The sequence below is a fragment of the Tursiops truncatus genome, chromosome 8 (assembly GCF_011762595.2).
Source record: "Tursiops truncatus isolate mTurTru1 chromosome 8, mTurTru1.mat.Y, whole genome shotgun sequence".
Lineage (NCBI taxonomy): Eukaryota > Metazoa > Chordata > Mammalia > Artiodactyla > Delphinidae > Tursiops > Tursiops truncatus.
In genome coordinates, this window is record NC_047041.1 from 19854145 (window position 1) to 19866696 (window position 12552).

Sequence of the window (12552 nt, forward strand, 5' to 3'; positions counted from 1 at the left end):
CAGTTACTTCGCATCACTGAGAACTGGCTGTACCGGGACTCTGTGCTTGGCAATGAGAAGATTGATTATGGTTATTATACTAATGGCTGGAAAAATGAATTTCATCAGGAAAGTTTTTTTGTAGCCTCAGTGACGGGCCTTGTGTATTCACTCATGAAACACCATACTGCACACTGAGTGCCCGTCCTAGAGGACCCTGGGCCTGGGATGCTGGAGCTGATTAGACACACCTGCGATGAGGGATTAAAGTGCCACCGAGCGACAGAAAGGCTGTTTTAAACCTTTTCTCCAGAGTCTTCTCACTTTTCCCATTGATTGGATCATCTTAACAGGCAGAGTGTTTGGGAAAACAATTTCATCTATCTCCACTGCTGGGTGGCCCTACCCACAAAAGACGACACGCGTAGGAACTTCCAGAAACATGTGACTTTGCGAACTGTCCCGAGTCCTCTGTTTGCCTGTCCTGTGATTGCTGCAGTGTGTGTCTGTTTTGAAAATATGAGCAGTACACATGGTTTCTTGTGTAATGAAACATTTTGACAGTTAAGACTATGCCAGATAAAGGGTTTGGTTTGGAGTCTATTTGGAAGGTTGGAGTTTAGATGGATATTTTAAAAGGTAAACCTGGAAAATCTGGAGCTACAAACAATATTTTCTCTCCCTAGCAGGTCCTCATCACCCAATTCCATTAACTGCCTCATTTCCTACTTTATCTCATCACAGTTACAGTTTTGCACCTGAAGTGCAGGGTCTCGGTAGGAGGGAGGTCGTCTTTGTGCTAAATTGATGGCTTGTTTCGGATTCTTGACAGCAGGTCGGAGGAACTGCTGGTCCTCCCTGGACCCAGCTTCTCCACGACCTCATCAGACTCCGCGAGACCTCCCAGGACCTTTACCACTGAAGAGAGAAAATGAGATTTGCCGGATGGTTCTTTGCAGTGGCCAAGCTCTCACGATAACACAACATTAATGAAATTCACCTTCCCAGCCCTTTAATTGCTTCTAGTAGCACTTCACTTACAATCAATGTTCTTCTGTCCCCACTGCAATTTTCTTGTTTTGAAAAAGAATGGTGTGACACATGCTTCTGTTAGAAGACATAGGACTGGCCGCACTCCTTAGCACCCCGTGGACCGGCCCCACCTGAAAATGCACACACACCAATGATCAACAAATGTAAAGGGCATAACAGCTGAGAAGGAGTCTCTGTAATTGAGTTGCCAATGAGAGGAAACAGAAGAAGAGCTTCTGTTAATAATGACACAGTAATTGGAGGTCACCCAGAGAGAGCCCTGCAACACTCAACATTCACATTAGCTATGCACAAAGACCATTGTGGATCTTCCTAAAGGACTAATGTGGGCAGTAGTGAGGTTGTTTATCAGATCTGTCTGGTACCAGCAGAATGTCCTTCCACCCTAGGGTGAACTGGGCCAGCCTAAAGCACTTCACCGTGAGAGAAGAATTTTTGATTGGAGTCAAGGGGTAATTAATGCAAAGTCCAATTGTACACCATGAACTCCAGAGCCATGTTTTAGACATTTTCTTCTATACAAAATATATGCAAGTGGTTCCCTCCTAAGGAACAGGGAGCATTGTATCCAAGCCAAGGGTGGGGCTGACAGGCCCGGGGGGAAGGTGGGGCGCAGGGGTCAGAGTCTAGGAAGTGTGTCCAATTGGATATATGGGTCTCATCAATCCCATTTGAAAAAATAATCCTCAGTTCTTTCCCTCTGCCCACCCCTATCCCGTGGGCTGGATTGAGGGAAATTCATTATTGTTTAATGAGTCAATATCAAATTCTAATAAAAAGATAACTTTTTAAATCCCGTTGTGTGGATGGCTCATTATCACATCCAGATAACTCTTGAGTATATTAAAATTGTTCATTGTCATAAATTATAATGGTATCAAAATAGATTTCTTTTGCAAAGGAACTTCCATTAGTATGGTTTATATAACCACCACAAAATGAGGTTTGCACACGGATAATGTGGAGGTGATGTTATTAACACCTCGTGTAGGTCAGATTTTTAGGCTCCTTTAAGCATCCAGGCTAAGAAGACACTCTTCCAACTAAGGGTGTGGCTGCAGGTGGGACTCTGCACATTGCAGGCTTGTTCTCGAAGCTTCCTGGCTCCACTGCTGTCTCCAATTTCCTCCCCCTTGTGCCTACCCGAACTCCATAAATTAGAAACACAAGACAGTCCTGACTCACTATCACCTTCACAAAGGAAAACTGAAATTCAGAGCTAGCCACATGTGAGATTGCAAGGAGCTTAAGGTCAAAGGCCGTGTCTCTAGTGCCCCTGGTTCCAGCTACAGCCTTGGGCATGGTAGATCCTGGGAAACTTTCTAAAATGAGTTAAGTGAATAAGGTGCAAATATAAGATCTTTACTTCTACTTGCATTAAACCAGTAGGTAAGGGGCTCCTCCAAGTCAGGGACTATACTGGGTTGAATAGTGCCCCCTCCAAATTCATGCCCAATTGGAATCTGTGAATGTGACCTTATTTGGAAATAGGGTCTTCGTAGATGTAATCAAGTCAAGATGAGGCCATACGAGATGAGAATGGGCTCTAAATCCAATATGATTGATGTCCGTATAAAAAGAGAGATATTTGGACACAGAGGGATATTGCACACGGCTGAAAAGACCATGTGAAAACAAAGACAGAGATTGCAGGGATGCATCTACAAACCACGGAATGCCAAGGATTGTCCACATCCAGCAGAAGCTAGAAGAAGCAAGGAAGGATTCTTCCCAAAATCTTCAGAGGAAGCATGGCCCTGTCGACATTTTGGTTTTGGACTTCTAGCCAACAGAATTGTGAGAGAATACATTTCTGTCATTTGGAGACACCCAATTTGTGACACTTTGTTACAGCAGCCCTAGGAAACTAATACAGGGATCCTTGGGGGAAGGTATTTGATGCCTCCCTCAGGGTCCAGAGCCAATCCCAGAAGAACTCGGTGAGAAAGCAGACAAGAGTAGACCACTTTCTAGGAGGCTTGTGTAAGAAGGAAGGGCTGTGTTGGCACCATCTGCCGGTTCTGCCCTCACTCCTTTTCTTCCAGTCAACAGAAAGAAGAGACACAGGTCACCTGCGGTGACTCACCAAACATTCTTGCTTCACAGTGCATTGACCTCCATCATCCCCATGGCCTTTACCCCCAAACACACCAGGCTTCACACCCCTAACTCCATGCTTCCGTCTAAAAAGCCTAATACTACTCCTCTGTGCTTAGCCTCCCACCCTGACGGCCATCTCACGACAGTAATCACATGTATTCATCCATTTGTTCAATTCATCCATCTAGAATCGGGCACCAAGACAATTCAGGTATGACTTGGCATAAATTTGGTCCCCTCCGAGGTCACCCTGCAGGTGTGAGCTGCTGTCTGTTCTTCTGAGGGTCGTGAGCAATGCTGTCCCATGTAACTTTCTGTAATGATAGAAATGTTCCATGTCTGTGCTGTCCACTAGTCACTAGTGTGACTAAGAAACTGAATTTTTAATCACATTTAATTTTAACTTAAATTAAATTAAATTTAAATAGTTATTATATGTGGTTCATGGCTACCGTAGTAGATTGTTCAGGTCTAGAAGCAATTTTTTAATCAGACACAAACACACAGACACAAAGAGCCCTAGAGATATTACACACACACTCACACATACCTCCCAAGGATGAACATTAATTCTCAGAGCATAAGAAGGAAAAGAAACCTTACTAACTATTCCATAATTTGCAAGGCCATCTCAGCCCACAATGGAGTTAATAAACTACATCACTATGAGCACCAGTATTAGTTTAATTCTTCTCCCCCAATCCCCAAACTCCTTTCAAATTGTACCCCTTTGCACCACTGAGAATAAAAAATGGACCTATTACCAACCTCCCACTCCTAATGGCTGTTCCTTTAGCTACATAAAGACCCTGCTGATGATGTGAAATCACCATCTACAAGGGCTTGATTGAGAAAGTTCTTAAACAAGGTGCCATTCTTTCTCCCAGTCTGGGGGAAGGATAATTGGAGGAGGGGAGATTGCTCCTCCAGTTGCTGTGATTCCATCAATAATCCCCTCAGCTTTCTCTCTAGCCACTCTCTTTCTAGAGCTTTCACCTCAGCAGCATAAAGTGATGGGTTTGAATCTCACCTCTGCTATTTTCCTGGATCTGATTCCAACCTCTCTGTTCCTCACAAGCATGTGAGTTTCATCAGTTCTCAGAGCATTCACAGCAGGGGTCAAATTCGCACTATGTATGCAGAGTAAATGGAGAAAGGAATATGAAATGCCTGGTCAAAATCCCTATTTCTCTCTCTCTCCTTTCCTAAGTAGGCCTTCTTCAAGAGAAATCTGCATCCTCCCTATGCACTGATATTGGGAAGTTGGGAGACATCTTCCATAAAGCACGTGCAGGAAGCAACAGCCCCATGCTGGCTCGATGAGGACTCACCACGTGGCGCTGAACGCCCAGATGCTGGCGGCTATCCAAATGGCTGATGTTTTCCCCCCCGTATCGCCAAGGGAGGAAGCATGGTCTGGGAAGAGTTGTGTGTGTGGTTTGCTCTGATCACAGTAATGAAAGCATTACAGCGTGGAGTGGAAGCTACACAGACTTCCTGGTCCAGCGCAGTCAGATAGAAAGGTTTTCAGCTTCTGTCTCCACACCGGCAGGCCTCTGGTCCTGAAATAAGCTCAGGGCCTGTTTCTCCGACTTGGATCATAGCCAAGAGAGCCTTTTAAGATTTTTCACATCTCAGGGCGGCTCTCTGTAGAGCCCTGTTTGATCAATAATAAAGCAGCCATCCAGACACTCTGGCTGAGCACAAAATGGAGCTTGATTTTCAGAGAGACACAAATGCGGAGGATGATTCCTGGGGGCACTCCGCTTCATACAGATGCAGGGCTGAGCTCTGGGTCTGGTGACACCTCAGCTAAGTTCCCTGACGGGAGCACGAGTGACTGTGACAATGGAAATGCCTGGGTTGCCTGCTGGTGATTTCACCCTTCACGTGGTTCATGGGCTGCAAGGATGGCGGGAGTCTCTGTACTTTCTGCCTGTGTACAGGGCAAAGGTGGGCCAAGGCTGTGTTGAGTGGTGCCCCTTTGCCATCCCCCATTGTCACCCTCCCCCTCCCTCCCCCTAACCCAACAGAATATGTGTTAAAAAAATTGCATTTCAGTGCATATGAAAAATACATAGGGCTTCCCTGGTGGCGCAGTGGTTGAGAGTCCGCCTGTCGATGCAGGGGACACGGGTTCGTGCCCCGGTCTGGGAAGATCCCACATGCCACGGAGCGGCTGGGCCCGTGAGCCATGGCCGCTGAGCCTGCGCGTCCGGAGCCTGTGCTCCGCAACGGGAGAGGCCACAAAAGTGAGAGGCCCGCGTACCGCAAAAAAACGAAAACAAAAAACAAAAACAAAAAACAAAAAACATAAATATGTCAGATACACTTTCTCCTTTTTTAAATGCTTATTAATTTATTCAACAAATATTTACTGAGTTTACTGAATGCCAGAATCTGTATTAGACCCGGGATACAAGAGGGAGACAGACATCAAAACAAGTCTTTCCCGTGAGTGTTAAAATAGATGCCAGGCGGTGAAGTGTGATCTTTGGAATCAGACAGATGTGGGTGTGAAGGCCAGCACTCCAGGGCACCAGTCCCCAGGCTCCCAGTCCTGTCCCACTGGCCATTTTCTTTTTGTATTTTGTTGCTGGTTCCTCACTGTCTTCCCCACCCTTAAGCAGAGAAGGGGTCCCAGGCTGCAGCCTTCTCTTTTCCAGCTATACACACTCCTCAGGTAATCTCTGAGGGCTTCAGATATTATCTCTATGTTATGACTCTCACTTGTTCCTTGAGGTTTGAGAAATTGATTTCTCATGCCCTAACCTGTTCTCAAAACTCCAGACTCATATATCCAACTGCCTACTTGCCATCCCCCTTCGTCTCCTTGTCTGCTGGAGATCTCACACTCGAACGGCTCCCAAAGTGACCCCCGTCTTTCCTGATGAAGCCCGCCCCTCCCACTCTTCCCGTCTCAGCTGATGGCAGCGGCACCCTTTTAATTGCTCAGGCCAGGACCCTTGGAGTCATCCTTGACTCCGGCCCTCCCCCACACCCCACATCCAGTCCATCAGCAAATCCTTTTAGCTCTGCCTCCAAGACCTATCCGTCACTGTTACGGCCCTAGCCTAAGGCATCACTGTCTCTCGCCCAGATTATTATAATAACTTTGTAACTGGGCTCTCTGCTTCTGGCTCTGCCTGCTCACTTAATTCTCAATAAGTGTCCAGACTTATCCTTTTAAGACCTAGACAGACAACATCACTGCTCTGCTCCAATCCCTCCAATGGCTTCCCATCGATCTGAGGAAATGACCCAGGGCCCTCATTCCTGCACCTACCCTCTCGCCATGCTGCATGCACATTGCCTTCCTGCCTTGTCCTTGAACATGCTGTGTAGGGTCTTCTCCTGCCGTAGGGTCTTCTCTTCCCCCAGGTATCTTCAGGGCTCTCGCCCTCACTGTCTTCTAGTCTCCGCTAAATGTCAGTGAGGTCCTCCCCCTCACCACCCTCTAAAATAGCACCCCACCTCCCACGTACTCTCTGTAAACTTAACTTGCCTTGTTTTGCTTCACAGCACTATCCCCTATGGCACAGGTAGACTGGGTTTCTTACTTGTTTATTGCCTTTTTTCCCTTGCTAGCATCCACTCCATAGATCAGATTCTTCTTGTGTGACCCAAGACTGTATTCCCAGAGCCTAGAAGAGTGCCACCACGTAGCCGGAGTTCAATAGAGGTCTGTTGAATAGATGAACAAGTAAAATAACTTTTATTTAATAATAATGGAGAAGAATCTAAGATGCCAGGTGCCTACCCAGCCCAGGGTCCACTTCTGAGCAAAGGAGCCACAAGCAGTTCCTTCCACATGGTTTGCCATGTTCTGGATCATGTGACCCTGTGACCCTGGACACTGCTGATTGAACCAGAGATCTGCAATGCTGGCCTCTCCCCACTGCAGCCCTGCCTCTCCCCACCTCCCTTCTCCCTGTTCCCCAGACAGCTGACACATTTGAACTAAAATGATGCTGCCCAATAGAAATATCACGGGAGCCATATATGTAATTTTAAATTATCTAGTAACCATGTTTTTAAAATGGAACAAGAGACAAGTGACATTAATTGTAATAATGTATTTTATTTTACCCAATATATCTAAAATATTATCATTTAAACAAATAAGCAATATACAAAATATTAATAAGGTACTTTACATTCTTTTGTACTGTCTTCAAAATCAAGTTTGTATTATACACTTAACGAGAGATCTCACTTCACACTTGCCATGTTTTCAAGCATTCAGTGGCCACACGTGGCTAGTGGCTCCCATGTTAGACAGTGAGGCTCTAAGAGGGTCACATTTCATGGTCAGGATCAATGTTTGTCTTCTTCGCTTCTGCTTCCTTTCTTCCAACTAGTTGGTTCCATAAGTGGGTCTAGCTTCTCAGATGATACTGGGTGTTTTCCACCTGGCAGGGCTCATGCCCTTGAGTCAGGCCTGGCTTCCCTCCTCCATCCTCAATTCCAGACTCTCCACCTGAGAAGACTGTTTGGACAGACTCAGGGGGAAGAAGCTGGAAGCCTCACTGAACATCCTCAGCTTCAGCCACATTTTCCAAGGCAATTTTTACCATCGTGTGGTAGACAAGGTAATGCTTAATACAAATAGTGCTTTGTTTTCCATTTGGCTCTTTTCCTTTCTGGTATCTTCCCTTAGCAGGGGAACCCCTGAGTAGAGAAGGAATGAATGGTAGGATTCAGACACCAAAATCCCATCTGCAAGACCAAACAGGTTTCTGACTCATAACATGACATGACTTGGCAGGAAGATAATGACAAAAGAAGGTTCCATCCTGCACGATGATTTAACTGGCCCCAAGGGGGTCCTCTGAGATAAGCTGTAGGGAAGACAGGAGTGGAGAAACTTCAGATGGAAAGAAGAAAGCAGTATCCATGGGATTTGAAGTTATGAGTGAAGAGCAGCCCTGAGGGGTAGGGAAGCTGAGTACAGGGAGGCAGGTTTATCATGCTCTTTGAAGAATAAGCTGTTAAAAGAAAACAGAAGCTGACCCACATGGAAAGGAGAGACTGCTGGAGTGGCTGTTTCTTCTGATCAACATTCCTGGTCTGCAGGAAGTCTGCCTGCAGTGTTTTCTGTGGTCCCCCACCTGCCCCTGTGTCCTGCAACACATCACCAGCATCTGGGGCATCCCAAACGCAACTCTATTCTTTATTACCCAGAGAAGCTCACTCCTCCTTTTCCCCACAAATGGCTAAGGCTCTGTTGATTGGACAAAATTGTTTCTGGCTCCTGTCTTCCTTGACCTTATTCTATCCCAGAGCTCCTCAGCTATTCAGAGAAACAGCATTCCAGAGACCCATTCTCTCTTTGTCTTCAGAAATATCTGGACATGCCTGAATGCCAGGGGTGGACACTTAAATTCAGGCTGGGAACTCCCCCCCCCCCCCACATACTGGTAAGTGGAGGGATGGGTATGGGAGCAGAAAACCCAGCTCTGGCTCTGGCCTGGTGAGATGGCGCCATGCTGTCTACCTCATCGCCCAGCAGGGCCCTGGACCAGGCTACTCAGACTCCACTACCACCACTAGTGCCCTTTATAGTCAATGACTTAGCAACACTTGGCTTCTTTCTTTGCAGACCTCATTATGGAACACTTGTTAAGCAGTTGTTATTTAAAGTTCTCTGCTGTGTGTTATAACAAGGGGGGGCGGGTAGGTTAGCTTATGTGAATGTGGTGCTTTGCCCTCTGGGAGCTTGAAATCTTATTTCGAAGAGAAAATAAGAAAATTTTACTTGGGAAAGATGAGATGATATCATTCCCCATGGTTTAGACTTTGGTCTCTGAGAGCCTCTGTTGCCTGTATTAATGTTCTGGCTAACACCATACTTGCTGCCAATTGGAGTATACTCTGTATTGTCAACACTTTCCTTGTGGATAATCTGTGCTAAGCCACCCTTTAAAGTTTTCTTTGCTATTATTGCCTCCTCTCCTTAATTAATTCCTTTGTTTAACATCCATGCAATATTACCAACATGTTTCATTTTATTCCTAAACGCAGCCTGTAATCCAACAAGAGATGGAAAAAAGAAAACAAAACACCTAATTACCTTTAAACAGTTTGTCAGTTAGTTCTTCAGCACTTGCAGCACTCTTCTACCTCGTTTTTTGTCACCGTCACCCCAGCACTCATCTCTGACAAAGAAAACAAAAGGGAATGAATAGAACGATCTCAACAAGAAGACAGCCTCTCTGGTTTATACATGGCTGGAGTGAGAGAGATGCTGTCTGCGCTCCATGCCAGAGGCAAAGGGAATGAGGAAGAACTGAGCAGTGCCGACGGAGGTATGCCACGAAGAGGGACCTAGACATTGACCTACCCCAAGCTGAATATTCACAAGTTGATTTTGTTTTTTAGATATTTTTCAAATGAAGACACAAAATTCTAAAAAATCAAAAATCAAAACTACTCTTACGATTCTATTTTGGATTTTCATGCTTCAGTTTCTACCTTCACCCCACATCACTATCACTAATGAATGGATGTAATATGCTCTTAAAACAGTGTTCCTCTTTATTTGCAGTGAAGGACCCTTACCGGAGAGCAAGTTGTATGCCAGGAAATATCCTAGTTTCTCAAAGTGCATTGTGAAAGTCTTTTAAAAAATCTATACCCAATTTATTTTAGTGCTTTTTATTGTTAAAAAATTACTGTCCACCTCTCAGTTATTTTTGGAGAACATAGGGAGTGACAGGAATTCTGAAATCAGGGAACAATAGCCATGCTGCTAAAGACTCAATCTGGTGGCCAATACAACAATCACGATAATAATAATAATGGCTCTATCAATTAGGAATTGTGTTCAGCTGCTACAAACAGAGATCAGACCACAGTGCCTTGAATACACATGGGTTTACTCGTGTAAAAGAAATGTGGAGGCTGGTATGGTGCCTCCCTCATTATCAAGACACAGAAGCCTTTTATCTTTCTACTTAGCCATGTTTTTTTTTTTTTTTAATATTTATTTATTTGTTTGTGCTGGGTCTTAGTTGCAGCAGGTGAGCTCCTTAGTTGCGGCTCTCTGTCTACTTAGTTGCGGCACGTGGGCTCCTTTCTACTCAGCCATCTTTGTTTCATGGCTTCCATTTTTAAGATTCCAGTGCATCTATTGGTGTCCCAGCCATCATGTCCATATTTCAGACAGGAAGGATAAAGAAGGAGGAAAGGGGGAAAAGGCACATGCTAGCTGTACATCCCATCCTTGAGGGGCTGTTCCAAATCTATTGCTTTATTTCTTTCCCCCACAAAATCATTGTGCATCCCATCAACCTTATATAAAGATTTACATTTCTAGTATATTCATCTTAACCCAAAAGTTTCCTGTAGAGACTCATGTTGTCTTTGCCATTATTGGTTGCCCAATAATATCCAATCTCCTTCTCCTCTTGGAGGACTTCCCTCCTCGTCATTGTGTGTCCTCTTATCAGGAACAGGGCCCTGCTTCCCACTACAAAACCCAAAGGAACAATATCCTTCCCTCCCTGCCTTTTGATAATTGTGAAAACATGGGACCCACCCAGTCAGTCATGGAAATCAGAAACTCCTATTCAGTAGCTTCAGTCTTAGAGAAATGACACATGAAAAAGGAATGAAGAGAACCGCATCACAAAGGCGGCAGCAGCATCTAGCAGTGGAGTCCAGTGGTGGCACAAAGTGTCCAGCAGCAAGAGTGGAAGTGCTCTGGCCAGACAAGTCCTGCTAAAAACAGTTGTTGAGCTTCCTATTCTTCGTCCTCCAGTGCTGCTTAGTTCCTGTCTGTCTGCCATACCTGATCCTCTAGCCACTTGATGGTTCTGGGCTCCCTTTGTCTTTTCAATATACCCTGTTTTGCTTAAGATAGCCAGAGCTGGTTTAGTTTACATGCAACCAAAAGCACCCAAACTGATAGAATTAAGGATATAGGTACTATTATTCTAGCCCATGCACTTTGGTTACCAGAAATAGAAGCCCACACAACTTACCTCAGGTATGGATGCAAGGCCTAAAATCACAGACACAGAGACTGAGGCACTGTGGGAGAAGATACTGGGAAATTGCTAGGAACAAAAGCTGACCCTCAGAGGCCACATGGATGCTCAACTCTTTCAGTCGTTTTGCATAAAATCTCTTTTCCTCTGCTTTATTGGTCAGCTTCCTTTGCTTACTCACAGTTTCTTTATCTCCATAATTTTACTTCCTCTTTCTGGATTCTTACATGGAATCTATATGACCTTTTTACAGATATGCTATGATTGAAGCATTTCAGTTTCAAGCTCCATATCTCTATCTAAAATCTTGACAGAAGAACTGATAAGGGATTAGATAGGGATATACCCCAGTCAAATCAGCTATAATAGGGAAATGGGGCTCATGACTGGGTATATGCCTTCAGTGGGGGCTCCCAGATTGGGTCTGTGAGCAGGGAAGGCAGTAGAACCTTTCAAATACAGGGATGCATTGTGATGTGATGTACATGATGTTGTGCTATGCTGTGATATGAAGACCTAGGTATGGCACAATTTTTGCAAGGCATACCTGAGATGCTCAATCAATTAAATATTTTGAGTACCCACCATGTTCAAGGTACAGGACTAGAAGCTGAGGAGATTATAAAGAAGATAATATGTGCCTTCCCTCAAGGACTTCACAACACACACACACACACAAAATGTTAAGGAATTAATTAACATATACCTGGTTAACTGTTAAACTTGTATTACCCACAACGTGGTGGAGGACTTCAAAAGAAAGGTCATATTGAGCTTTGGTGATAAGGGTAGCCTATATAGAGATGTTACCTTGCGGGAAGAGATGGAGTTTATTGATAAGAGATAAGATTACTGATAAGAAGAAAAAAGGTGGAGTTGATTGATAAGAGGTGAGTGATAATGAATGGTAGAAGTGGGATAGAAGTGTGAACATCTGAATGGGCTGAAAGACAAAATTTGAAGCAGTGAGACCCAGAAAATGAAAATCATCCATTTTAAAATTTTACCTGGTACAATCACAGTACTAAAGTAACCTGTAGGTTTATCAATGTATACAAGGGAAAAAGGGAAAGACGTGAATTTAAATTTGAGAAGTGAAGATGGGAGACTTAAGGTTCTGATAATGGCAAACTATATCATTAGAACCAAATATGATACTGAAAATCTGAGGAATATACGAGAACATCTGCTTGAAGCATCAGAGAACTAAACAAACAAACAAATAAACAAACAAAAAATTAGGGTAAAATTACTGCTCCAGGATTTGGGGGGAATGATGGAACCCCTGGGAGATGAACTGGCATTTAGGGCTGCTTTTCAAAACCCTTGGGATGTTTGCTAAGTCCAGAGGGGCTGACCTATAAGCTGATAAATGCCTCTAACTGTCTTGTGGGGTCAAAAGAAAGAGGTTACTAGTCCAGAGGTCAGC

General features: G+C 44.5%; 1 long non-coding RNA gene across 1 annotated transcript; it reads right to left on the minus strand.

Annotated features, from left to right (window-relative positions):
- Positions 1–6698: 6698 nt before the first annotated feature.
- Positions 6699–12113, minus strand: LOC109550988 (uncharacterized). Its single transcript, XR_002177693.3, has 3 exons — positions 11118–12113; positions 9206–9290; positions 6699–6816 (listed from the first exon to the last, which is right to left on the minus strand). It is a non-coding gene; the product is annotated as an uncharacterized lncRNA (long non-coding RNA).
- Between the last annotated feature and the right edge of the window lie 439 nt (positions 12114–12552).